Source organism: Microcaecilia unicolor, chromosome 10 (genome assembly GCF_901765095.1).
Source record: "Microcaecilia unicolor chromosome 10, aMicUni1.1, whole genome shotgun sequence".
Lineage (NCBI taxonomy): Eukaryota > Metazoa > Chordata > Amphibia > Gymnophiona > Siphonopidae > Microcaecilia > Microcaecilia unicolor.
In genome coordinates, this window is record NC_044040.1 from 19278356 (window position 1) to 19291381 (window position 13026).

The 13026-nt window shown below is 44.0% G+C and overlaps 1 protein-coding gene across 1 annotated transcript in view; it reads left to right on the forward strand.

Moving 5' to 3' along the window:
• Nucleotides 1–13026, forward strand: part of SND1 (staphylococcal nuclease and tudor domain containing 1) — a 1412868-nt gene that overhangs the window by 130401 nt on the left and 1269441 nt on the right. The gene's annotated exons all lie outside the window — the stretch shown is intronic.

Sequence of the window (13026 nt, forward strand, 5' to 3'; positions counted from 1 at the left end):
GGACCATGCAGGTCTTTTTCTGCCGTCATCTACTATGTATGTGGGATGGGAATGAGTTGAAGGAGGAGAGTGAGAGGGAAAAAAAATCCTTTTATAGGAGAGGCTATAGGACCAGTGGGGAAAGAAGTGGCTGCAGAGAAATAACACCAAGCGTAAAGGTTATATTCAGATTTATTCATCATTTGTTATCCCGCCCATCATTAAAGGCCATCTGAAATAGATTTCAGACATCAGTGAGAGAAAATGAAAACCTTATAATACTAAAGATCCGAGGAGGTGTCTCAGAACCTGCCCTACCCTGCTCTTCATGCATTATCAAATTCATTTGGTTTTAGATTTCATCTATTCCTGTGTTATACAAAAAATGTTCCGTCTTACATAAAATTCATTTAACGACAACATTTTCACATACAGTAATTATTTTACTCTTGTGCTTCAGTGATAGTGATGAGGTACATTTGAGGTACATGTTTTATTTTTTATTTTTATTTTTATTACATTTGTACCCCGCACTTTCCCCACTCATGGCAGGCTCAATGCGGCTTACATATACAGGTACTTATTTGTACCTGGGGCAATGGAGGGTTAAGTGACTTGCCCAGAGTCACAAGGAGCTGCCTGTGCCTGAAGTGGGAATCGAACTCAGTTCCCCAGTTCCCCAGGACCAAAGTCCACCACCCTAACCACTAGGCCACTCCTCCACTGTTGCTACTATTGGAGATTCTATAGGGAATGTTGCTATTCCACTAGCAACATTCCATGTAGAAGTCAGCCCTTGCAGATCACCAATGTGGTCGCGCAGGCTTCTGCTTCTGTGAGTCTGACGTCCTATGTGCAGGACGTCAGACTCACAGAAACAAAAGCCTGCGCAGCCTTCTACATGGAATGTTGCTAGTGGAATAGCAACATTCCCTATAGAATCTCCAATAGTAGCAACATTCCATGTAGAATCTCCAATAGTATCTATTTTATTTTTGTTACATTTGTACCCTGCGCTTTCTCACTCATGGCAGGCACAATGCGGCTTACATGGGGCAATGGAGGGTTAAGTGACTTGCCCAGAGTCACAAGGAGCTGCCTGTGCCTGAAGTGGGAATCGAACTCATTTCCCCAGGACCAGAGTCCACCACCCTAACCACTAGGCCACTGTTGAATACATAATCTTCATGAGCCATATGTGAGAGGCGGCTGCTGTTGTAAAGTTTTAAAATAGTCTCTGCATATACTGTTGTGTTTAATATATTGTATAAAAAAATGATAGCAGTTTCTTTTGCTTAATTTTGCACAGTTTCCATTTTTTTGATGCTTAATTCCATGGGGTACAAAAGGCAGAAAGTGGGCAGACTAGACATTCTGGTCTTCACCTGCCATCATGTATTGTTATATGAGCTCTACCTCTGTTTTGGTGACTTTGATATGCTGTGGCCTCCTGGGTATTAGAGGAGATGACTCTGGTACCAAATATTGTTTTGGAGTTATTCCCTATCAGGATAGGCAGAAGAGGCTGGGGCTCTTCAGCTTGGAGAAAAGGCGGCTGAGGGGAGATACGATAGAGGTCTACAAGATGAGTGAAATGGAGCAGGTCGATGTGGAGTATCTGTGTACGCTTTCCAAAAATACTAGGACAAGAGGGCATGCGATGAAGCTGCAGTGTGGTAAATTTAAAACGAATCAGAGGAAATCTTTCTTCACTCAACGCGTAGTTAAACTCTGAAATTCGCTGCCGGAAAAGGTGGTTAAGGCGGTTAACTTAGCGGACTTCAAAAAAGGGTTGGACGGCTTCCTGGAGGAAAAAGCCATATAATGTGGACGAGGGAATACAGTATTTCTAGGATGGGCGGGACAAATTGCTTGTTCTTTTGGCCGCTGTCGGTGACAGGGTGCTGGGCTTGATGGACCCTTGGTCTGTCCCAGCATGGCGATGCTTATGTACTTATATGTTTAAAGATCACATGTCTTCAGAGCTTGTTTACATTACAGTGCACCAGTGGCATACCAAGGGCGGGGGGGGGGGGGGGGGTCTGCCCCAGATTCATGCTGCAAGGGGATGCAGGGAGCAGCCACGTGGGTGTCAGCTCTGCCGGTTCTCTACTCCCTCTGATGTTAATTACTATTCCAGGGCAGGAAACGGGCGTGGCCCCCTGCACCCCCCAGGAGGTGATGTGCCTGGGGGGGGGGGGAGGGAGGGTGCACAGCTGCAATCCACCCTGGGTGCAGCCCACATAGAAACACCACTGCAGTGTATTCACTGTAGGCTGCGTTTCAAAGATGTTCCTTATTGTTGGGTTTGGGACATTGAGGTGCTCAGTTTGAATAGGTCAGTGCTGGCAAGATCCTTTGAGTAGTCGTTTTCCCTGCATGCTTGTGGGTTTGCTATCCTATGGATTTAGAATTTAAATAGAGCTAAAGTTATTGCTTGTGAATCTCACTTTGAAAAAGAAGGCGGTAGAACGAGAGGACATGAAAAGAGATTGAAGGGGGGCAGACTCAGGAAAGATGTCAGGATGTATTTCTTCACGGAGAGGGTGGTGAACGCTTGGAATGCCCTCCCGCGGGAGGTGGTGGAGATGAAAACGGTAATGGAATTCAAACATGCGTGGGATAGGCATAAAGGAATCCTGTGCAGAAGGAATGGATCCACAGAAGCTTAGCTGAAATTGGGTGGCCGGGTGAAGAGGGGTTGGTGGTTGAGAGGCTAGGATAGGGGAGGGCAGACTTATACGGGGTCTGTGCCAGAGCCGGTGATGGGAGGCGGGACTGGTGGTTGGGAGGCAGGAAATACTGCTGGACAGACTTATACGGTTGTGCCCTGAAAAAGACAGGTACAAATCAAGGTAAGGTATACACATATGAGTTTATCGTGGGCAGACTAGATGGACCGTGTAGGTCTTTTTCTGCCGTCATCTACTATGTTACTATATAGGTGTTGTAGACAATATGCTAAAATCTTCTGTCCAGTGTGCAGCAGTGGCCAAAAAAAGCAAACGGGATGCTAGGAATTATTAGTAAATAAGACCGAGAATAATATAATGCCTCTGTATCGCTCCATGGTGAAGAAGAGCGACCAAAATGGTAAAGGGGATGGAATTCCTCATATGATGAAAGGCTAAAGAGATTAGGGCTCTTCAGCTTGGAAAAGAAATGTCTGAGGGGAAATATGATTGAGGTCTACAAAATCCTGAGTGGTGTAGAGCGAGTAGAAATGAATCAATTTTTTTACACTTTCAGGTTATCAATAGAAATCAAACAAAATAAAACATGGAAAAGAAAATAAGATGATACCTTTTTTTTATTAGACATAACTTGATACATTTCTTGATTAGCTTTCAAAGGTTGCCCTTCTTTGTCAGATCGGAAATAAGCAAATGTGGTGGCAGATAGTATATATAAGAGAAACATCAAAGCATTACTTTGACAGTCTGACAGAGTGGGAGGTTGGGGGTATGCATGGGGACATCAAAGCAAAGGTATCATCTTATTTTCTTTTCCATGTTTTATTTTGTTTGATTTCTATTGATAACCTTTAAGAGTGGACTAACACGGCTACCACACCTCTCTACTTTACACTTTCAAAACGTACAAAGACTAGGGGGGCATTCAATGACGTTACATGGAAATACTTTTAGAACAAATAGGACAACATATTTTTTCACTCAACAAATAGTTATGCTTTGGAACCCTTTGCCGAAGGATGTAGTAACAGTGGTTAGCATATCTGGCGTTAAAGATTTGAACAAGTTCCTGGAGGGAAAAATCCAGAGTCTGCTATTGAGACAGACATGAGGAAGCCATTGCTTGCCCTATGGTTGGTAGTATGGAATGTTGCTACTCTTTGGGATTCTGGAATCTTGCTATTCTTTGGCATTCCTCATGGAATATTGCTACTATATGGGTTTCTGCCAGGTACTTGTGACCTGGCTTGGCCACTGTTGGAAACAGGATACTGATCTAGATGGACCATTGGTCTGACCCAGTATGTCTATTATGCTAACTACCACCACCATTTGATTCTTCAAACCAATAGAATTTGCTGGTCCTCCCATTTATCCACCCATTCTTCACCCGAATGGTAACATCACAGAACTGCTGCTTAAGGAAGGCTTTGCCCGATGTGTGGACTGGTCCATTGCTGTCTACACCCAGGGAGCAGATAAACTACGGGCAGCTGAGAGGTAACAGTACCGGTTTCTCGCCAGACTGTACGGTGTGGGGAAGAGGGGGTGGTGAGGTAGATCCATTCCCATCCTCATGGTATAAATATAGTGTTGCAGAAATACAGGTAGTCAGTTTTAATTTTTTAACTGACTACCTGGAGGAGTGGCCTAGTGGTTAGGGTGGTGGACTTTGGTCCTGGGGAACTGAGGAACTGAGTTCGATTCCCACTTCAGGCACAGGCAGCTCCTTGTGACTCTGGGTAAGTCACTTAACCCTCCATTGCCCCATGTAAGTCGCATTGAGCCTGCCATGAGTGGGAAAGCGCGGGATACAAATGTAACAAAAATAAAAATCCTACATGTTTAATTATTGGTAGTATAGATGGCATGTTCTAGATGCCAGGAGAGCGGCCATATTAATGGGTATGGTAGGGGAGATTGAGATCTACTTGGGGCGTGGGAATGTTTTGTTCCTTACCTATACATCATGCCTAGTGTGAAGGGAGTGTGTATTTGGTCATTTATAGATTGTGACTACTAGCCCCTTGAGTCAAGCTAGGCTAACCTGGTTTTGCATATCACTTCCAGTTGCTCCAGAATGAGTGCACCCGGGGAAACCCAGAACTGCGTCATGTGACCTTCCTTGTTCCTGTATACAGCAGGCTTACACCAAGGAGCTAGTATTGGAGTCCTTCCTAATCCCCTTGGGCATTTTTAACTATTTTTCAGTTTTCTGTGGTGAGATTGTAGCAGTGGGCTCAGGGAAGTGTTTATCTTAGAATTTTAAGAGCACATCTTGTGCTCCCGAGAGCAGCAAGCACTGAATGGTGACCGTTTTCTAATTTGTAACACTAATGAAGAGCATTCAAGTTGGAGAAGCATTGTCATTTCTTTGTGGTTGCTGATCTTTCTTTGTTAGTCGGGAGGGAGAGGGTATCAAATTAATGTGGGTGGTGAGGCTGCAACCAAAGATTACTGTTCTGCCATCAGCTTTATCCTAAAAGGATGCAAATTGGTCCCAAGGCTTCTGATAAAGTAGATGAAAACGGACAAACTAAGAATTCACAGTAATAAAAATTGTCCTTTCATCTTCTTGCCTTCATCTCTCATGCACTCACAGAAAGAAATGAATGTTGAGTGCATGAGCTGTTGGTATTTAATGTCTCCATTTCTCTATCGAGGAATGTAATGTATACAAATTGTGATGGAGCCAAAAGCCAGTGTAATTCTCGTGCTAGAGCACAGGGTGGCAGGCTTTCCTGATGCAGGTACTGCAGAGGCAGAAAGCCATTCATTGTATGAAGTATAAATTTGTTTTCTGCTTGTTTTTTTTCACCTATGATTCATTAGTTCATGATTCACAGAGGAAGACGGTTTTTCCTCTTGTTACTTAGCTGCTGAAGAAAGCTCATATCTGTTCATAGAAAGCCATTTTGTTAGTCTGCTACTGGCTGTGCCATCTGACCAGCGCAGTCACTGCTGCAGTATTATGAGGGCTCGTAGTTCTTGGAATTGTATCTGTCTGCTGTGTAAATTTCAACCATCGCACCCCACCCCCAAGGAAAACAAAACTTTAATGTGTTCAGCATATGCAGTGCAACCCCTTTTAGACGAGACGCACATTTTGTTCAGTATTGTATGTGTTCTGTTATGTAGCTTGCCAAGAGTATTGCTTACTCAAGATGAAACCCAAACACATTTGAATTTACACGGACTGCTGTGGAATGAATGAAATCATTCCAGGCACCAGATCTCGGGAGGAAAGGTAAAGTTGCCACTGTCGAGGTAGTTCTCAGACCTGTGTGCTAGATGGGAGAGGTTGCAGTGCGCCAGTTTTGATCTGTGTATTATGCACATCAAGCAATGATTAACCTTTCTGGTAGGTGAGACACTGCTTCTACTTGGCAAATCCACTATTCAAGACACAAATTAAAATGTCAATCTGAACACAACCAATGGGAAGTACAGAGTACATGGATGAGTACAAATATTAAAAGGCTAAAATATAAACATTTAGATGGTAATTTTCTAAAACATTTCCACGAGTAAAACACTGCTTACATAAGTATTGCCATACTGGGAAAGACCAAAGGTCCATCAAGCCCAGCATCCTGTTTCCAACAGTGGCCAATCCAGGTCACAAATACCTGGCAAGATCCCAAAAAAGTACAAAACATTTTATGCTGCTTACCCCAGAAATAAGAAGTGGATTTTCCCCAAGTCAATTTAATAATGGTCTATGGACTTTTCCTTTAGGAAGCTGCCCAAACCTTTTTTAAACTCCGCTAAGCTAACCGCCTTTACCACATTCTCTGGCTACGAAATCCAGCGTTTAATTGCACGTTGAGTGAAGAAACATTTTCTCCGATTCATTTTAAATTTACTACATTGTAGCTTCATCGCATGCCCCCTAGTCCTAGTATTTTTGGAAAGCGTAAACAAATGCTTCACATCTACCCGTTCAACTCCACTCATTATTTTATAGACCTCTATCATATCTCCCCTCAGCCTCCTTTTCTCCAAGCTGAAGAGCCCTAGCCGCTTGAGCCTTTCCTCATAGGGAAATCGTCCCATCCCCTTTATCATTTTCGTTGCCCTTCTCTGCACCTTTTCTAATTCCACTATATCTTTTTTTAGATGCAGTGACCAAAAATTTATCCCCCCAAATTGTTTTTTTTATGAAATCTGATATGTGGATAAACTTGTATATAGCTTGTATGTGTGTAAGGATACCTGATCTTGTGGTAGTATTCCTGGGAAAGTGTCTGCATTTTCATGCATACTTCTGTTAGTTTTAATGTGCGTGCAATTTCCAGAATGGAAACATGCCTTCTTTACATAGAGAGAACTTTACATGTATTTTTGTTTGCACAGTTAAAAAAAAATTGCTCTTGAAACGTTACTTGCACCTTATCCAAATTATTTCCTCACTGCCCTACTTCCTTCTTTTTGAGTGGATGAGGAGCCTAATGATTACAGCAGTGGGCTCAGAATCAGGAAAACAGGGTTCAAATCCCGCTGCTGGTCCCTGTGATCTTGTGCAGGTCACTTCACCCTCCAGTGCCTCAGATACAAACTCAGATTTTAAGATCGCTGGGGACAGAACATAAACCGAATGGACCCGAATGTAATTTTTGCTCTGTTACCACTGAAAAGGCAGGAGCTAAATCCAATTCTGTTCCCTTCCCTTGATTTTATGCCAGCCCCATTCTGGCTGAGATCAGTTAAGATGGACTTTGTGGGCAGGCTAACCAGTTCTCAGTTACTAAGCAGGATTGAAACAGTCATACAAGTGGGTGATATTCTGCATTGGGAGTAACAGCTCTCTCCCCCCCCCCCCCCAAAGGTCAGAACTAAAATGCTTCAGATAGGAAGGGGTTTGAATGGTCAAGAGGCATATTTTCAAAGCACTTAGCCTTCCAAAGTTCCATAGGTTTCTAAGTGCTTTGAAAATATGCCTCCAAGGGTTCATCTCTGCCAAGCAAATGTATAAACAATGCTCATCTCCGATTTTTAAAGAGGATCCTTTGCTCTTCTGTCTTTCATAGTTTGTTTTTAGTAGATTGTATTGAGAATGAAAATGAAACTAAAAATAGAGCCATAGCAAAAGCTAAACTAGTGTTCTGTGCCTGTCTTACCTGTGATTGGAGGATGGCAAGCAGTAATCGTAAAATCTGACACGTGCCCTGGGATCTGTTCACCACCTGCAAAGCAGATTTATTTTTATTTGCTAGAATTTATATTCTGCAGAATTCCTCCACGTGTTTTGGCAGGTTACCAACATGCACAGATCCTATATAATAAAACTCACCTCCAACGTTCTAAAGTGCTTGGGACCGTGGCTCCCTCAGCACGGTGGTGGTCTGCAAGGCAGCATCGAACTCAATGACGTCAACAAACAAAGCTGAACGCAGGAACTGGCCCTCCGGCCCCCCCCCCCCGCACTAACCAAAAAAAAAAAAAGTGAACACAAAGGCTCCGGGCACCCCAGCAAGCAGCAGGAAGCTGAACAGCCCTCTGGACCTGCACTAACAAAACAAAAACAAAGGTGAAGACACAGCCTCCAGGCGCCTCAGCAGGGGATGTGGACTACAAAGCAAGCTGCATAAAGCTTAGCAGACCGACCAACTTTCCTAACAGCAGGTACAGGGCAGGAAAAAAAGAGCACAATCGCGAGATTAAAAAAAAAAAAAGAAAAGGAACTGAAAAACCAAACACGGAGGGGGGGGGGGGGGGGGGAGGACGGGATGACCCTGCACCTCAGACAGAAGGAAGGGGTCATACACACACACACACAACACAACACTTGGAGAGGGAGGGAGAGAACAGAACCGGAGGGAAAGGGGAGAGGACAAATGTTCAGGGTTGCCAGGTGGAAAATATTTTTCCAGCCTAAAGGAGCCCAAAATCCAGCCCAAAAACCGCCCAAACTCAAACCCCGCCCCTGACACCCCCGCCCCCGCGTCATCACCCCCACCCCCGCCGTCATCAACCCCGCCCCCGCCATCATCGGCCCCGCCTTCCCCGTCACTAACCCCGCCTTTCCCGTCACTAACCCCGCCTCCCACGTCACTAACCCCGCCTCCCACGTCACTAACCCCGCCCACCGCGGCCGAAAAAGGCACCTAAAAAAACCGCCCGAAGCACAAAAACCAGCCCAAAAAACGCCAACCCGCCGCAGGCAAAAATTTCCCGCGGCGGGACGCGGAAAACCGCCCAATTGGGCGGTAAAACCGCCCACCTGGCAACACTGCAAATGTTAAACAAGGATGGATGGAGGGCATGGGCAAAAGAACACAATCACAGGATTAAAACAAGGGAAAGTTACTGAAAATCCAAACACATGGGCGGGAGGGGGGACAGAAGGAAGGGGTCATGCACACACAAAAACACACAGACAGACACACACACACACACACACACACACACACTTTCACACACACACACTTTCACACTTTCTCACACACACACACACACTTTCACTCTTTGTGTGTCCCTGTGACACACTCTATCAAACTCACACACTCTGTCTGTCTGTCAGACACACACATACTCGCACTCTCTCAAACATACACTGCACCTGGAAAGACAGTGGCTTCACATGATAGTACAACACAGCAACAGATGATTTACAAATGTAACAATTATTCCTTCTCATTATACTGTAATACTTTACTAACAACTCTACAGTTACCAAAAAAAAAAAAAAAACATTGCTAGCGCCCGTTTCCTTACAAACAGAAACGGGCCTTTTTTACTAGTACATAATAATACAAGACAAGAGAAAAAAAAATTCCCAATGAAACTAAAACACAAATTTAAAACATTCTTAATTTAGTATCTCTGTGCAGGGCATAGAAATTTATTGTTCCTGGGCCATATAAATCAGTTTTACAAGGATTACACTATCGCCAGTTTCAGTCAAAAGGCTGTTAAGATCAAACCTTAGCTGCTTCATACATTCCAAATAAATACCTACAGATCTATGGTATTGGTTCTGACACCAGTCCTCAGGATCTATCTAGCCAGTTAGGTTTTCAAGATAACCCACAATGTTTTGGCATACAAGTAAGTTAGTGCCATTAAGAGCCCTAAAGATTGGCGTACAGATTTTGCTATGAATGGAGAAAGAGGTTCCCCAGGGCCAGGAAACAGTACCTATTTCAGCTCCACAAACAGGCTGAGGAGCACCTCCTAAGAATGAAGAGAAGCCGGCTTGTTCTGTACAGCGCAGCAGATCATTTTCCTGAAGAAAAGAGAGCACCAAATTTCTTAGATCAGGTGTAGGTGTAGACTTCTCAGGTATTTTTCAGGGATGACAATGAGCAAGAGAAACCCTCTAAAGCGGAAATTGCAAGGACTACTCCAAATGTTGTACCCTCAGTGCAGAAGGACAACTTCTTGGTGTTGCTCTGAAGCAAAAGAAGTGTAGTGATCCTTTCGCACCTATAAATGTCCACTGTTAATATTGTGGCATGGACCAAATTCAGCACTGGCTTCAGCATCAACACACCAAAACTAAATCTACCAATTTCGGATACCCTAAAAATCCTTGGAGTCACTATTGATCGGCACCTAACACTTGAAAATCACGCGAAAAACACAACCAAAAAGATGTTTCACTCAATGTGGAAATTAAAAAGAGTTAGACCATTCTTCCCAAGGACCGTCTTCCGCAATCTGGTACAATCATTAGTACTCAGTCATCTAGACTACTGCAACTCACTCTACGCTGGCTGCAAAGAGCAAATACTCAAAAAACTCCAAACAGCCCAGAACACGGCAGCCAGACTCATATTCGGAAAATCAAAATCCGAAAGTGCAAAACCCCTACGAGAGAAGCTACACTGGCTCCCACTCAAAGAACGCATCACGTTCAGAGTATGTACCCTAGTTCACAAAGAGGCATATTTTCAAAGCACTTTGGGAGGCTAAGTTCCATATGTTTCTATGGAACTTTGGGAGGCTAAGTGCTTTGAAAATAAGCCTCATTATCATCCATGGTGATGCCCCAGCCTACATGTCAGACCTGATAGACCTACCACCCAGGAATGCCAAAAAATCATCTTGCACATTCCTTAATCTCCATTTCCCCAACTGTAAAGGTCTAAAATACAAATTAATGCACGCATCAACCTTTTCCTACATGAGCACGCAATTCTGGAACGCATTGCCATGCAACCTAAAAGCGATCTATGAACTGACCAACTTCCGCAAACAACTGAAGACCCATCTCTTTGACAAGATATACCACAAAGATCAACACATGAAAAAATCCCCACAGGTATCCAGAAATGTTTAATAATGCCCCTTCTGTTATATTACTATCATATACAGTGGGGGAAATAAGTATTTGATCCCTTGCTGATTTTGTAAGTTTGCCCACTGACAAAGACATGAGCAGCCCATAATTGAAGGGTAGGTTATTGGTAACAGTGAGAGATAGCACATCACAAATTAAATCCGGAAAATCACATTGTGGAAAGTATATGAATTTATTTGCATTCTGCAGAGGGAAATAAGTATTTGATCCCCCACCAACCAGTAAGAGATCTGGCCCCTACAGACCAGGTAGATGCTCCAAATCAACTCGTTACCTGCATGACAGACAGCTGTCGGCAATGGTCACCTGTATGAAAGACACCTGTCCACAGACTCAGTGAATCAGTCAGACTCTAACCTCTACAAAATGGCCAAGAGCAAGGAGCTGTCTAAGGATGTCAGGGACAAGATCATACACCTGCACAAGGCTGGAATGGGCTACAAAACCATCAGTAAGACGCTGGGCGAGAAGGAGACAACTGTTGGTGCCATAGTAAGAAAATGGAAGAAGTACAAAATGACTGTCAATCGACAAAGATCTGGGGCTCCACGCAAAATCTCACCTCGTGGGGTATCCTTGATCATGAGGAAGGTTAGAAATCAGCCTACAACTACAAGGGGGGAACTTGTCAATGATCTCAAGGCAGCTGGGACCACTGTCACCACGAAAACCATTGGTAACACATTACGACATAACGGATTGCAATCCTGCAGTGCCCGCAAGGTCCCCCTGCTCCGGAAGGCACATGTGACGGCCCGTCTGAAGTTTGCCAGTGAACACCTGGATGATGCCGAGAGTGATTGGGAGAAGGTGCTGTGGTCAGATGAGACAAAAATTGAGCTCTTTGGCATGAACTCAACTCGCCGTGTTTGGAGGAAGAGAAATGCTGCCTATGACCCAAAGAACACCGTCCCCACTGTCAAGCATGGAGGTGGAAATGTTATGTTTTGGGGGTGTTTCTCTGCTAAGGGCACAGGACTACTTCACCGCATCAATGGGAGAATGGATGGGGCCATGTACCGTACAATTCTGAGTGACAACCTCCTTCCCTCCGCCAGGGCCTTAAAAATGGGTCGTGGCTGGGTCTTCCAGCACGACAATGACCCAAAACATACAGCCAAGGCAACAAAGGAGTGGCTCAGGAAGAAGCACATTAGGGTCATGGAGTGGCCTAGCCAGTCACCAGACCTTAATCCCATTGAAAACTTATGGAGGGAGCTGAAGCTGCGAGTTGCCAAGCGACAGCCCAGAACTCTTAATGATTTAGAGATGATCTGCAAAGAGGAGTGGACCAAAATTCCTCCTGACATGTGTGCAAACCTCATCATCAACTACAGAAGACGTCTGACCGCTGTGCTTGCCAACAAGGGTTTTGCCACCAAGTATTAGGTCTTGTTTGCCAGAGGGATTAAATACTTATTTCCCTCTGCAGAATGCAAATAAATTCATATACTTTCCACAATGTGATTTTCCGGATTTAATTTGTGATGTGCTATCTCTCACTGTTACCAATAACCTACCCTTCAATTATGGGCTGCTCATGTCTTTGTCAGTGGGCAAACTTACAAAATCAGCAAGGGATCAAATACTTATTTCCCCCACTGTATTCCACTACCATGTAACCCAAAATTCTTCTGTAATACCAAATGATTATTCTCTTCTTATTTCCACTATCCATGATGTATTGTAAGCCACACTGAGCCTGCAAAGAGGTGGGAAAATGTGGGATACAAATGCAACAAATAAATAAATGTGTTGATTGTACATCTGCACTATTGATAACTGGGTTCATAGTCTGTTCTGTTGCAGATGTTCTACATCTCCATTGCTTGTGCAGAGCACAGTACTTTTGCTGCTTCAACGCAGTGACTATGTGCAAGGAGCCCTGCAGGTCTACTTCATACAGAAAACCACTCAACCCGCTCCATTCCTGCTGTAGTGGCAAATGAGTGGTCCTTTTTGGTTTTGTTGCCACTACCAGAAGAATCTCACTTTCCTCTACAAAGAATGACTTTGTAAAAGGCTACTGAAAAGATATTGTAGGAGTCA